Source organism: Ipomoea triloba, chromosome 3 (genome assembly GCF_003576645.1).
Source record: "Ipomoea triloba cultivar NCNSP0323 chromosome 3, ASM357664v1".
Classification (NCBI taxonomy): domain Eukaryota; kingdom Viridiplantae; phylum Streptophyta; class Magnoliopsida; order Solanales; family Convolvulaceae; genus Ipomoea; species Ipomoea triloba.
In genome coordinates, this window is record NC_044918.1 from 11,416,078 (window position 1) to 11,416,731 (window position 654).

Consider the following 654-nt stretch of genomic DNA (forward strand, 5'->3'; position numbering starts at 1 on the left):
TATATATATATATATATATATATATATATATATATATGTGTGTGTGTGTGTGTGTGTGTGTGTGTGTACATATATATATGTGTGTACACACATACACACAATATGTACATACACATATATATGTACACACACACACACACACACACACACACACACACACATAGAGTCATGATCAGGTGCGGCTGTGCTCTCCCGTGCGGCCGTGCGGTTCACACCACTCAATGTTACGAAATACACCACTTAATGTTAAGAAACACACCACACAAATATGCACTGTGGTGTGTTTCTTAACATTGTGGTGTGTTTCATAACATTGAGTGGTCTATTTCGTAACATTGAGTGGTGTGTGATCGCACGGCCGCACGGGAGAGCACGGCCGCACCTGAACCAATATATATATATATATATATATATATTGGTTCAAATGCGGCGGCGAGCTCCGGTGCGGTCATGCGGCCAAATCAGCACCGTCCAATTTCATTATGGTAATTTTAGTATTTATATTACATGAATTGGAATGGTGCATTTTAGTACATAGTGTAGTGCGTTTGAATACATGTTGTGGTGCGTTTTATTACGTATGTTGGTGCATTAACTGTCTTGTAGAATGGTATGTTTTAATCTATCCATTGGTGCATTTTCATACGTATAATG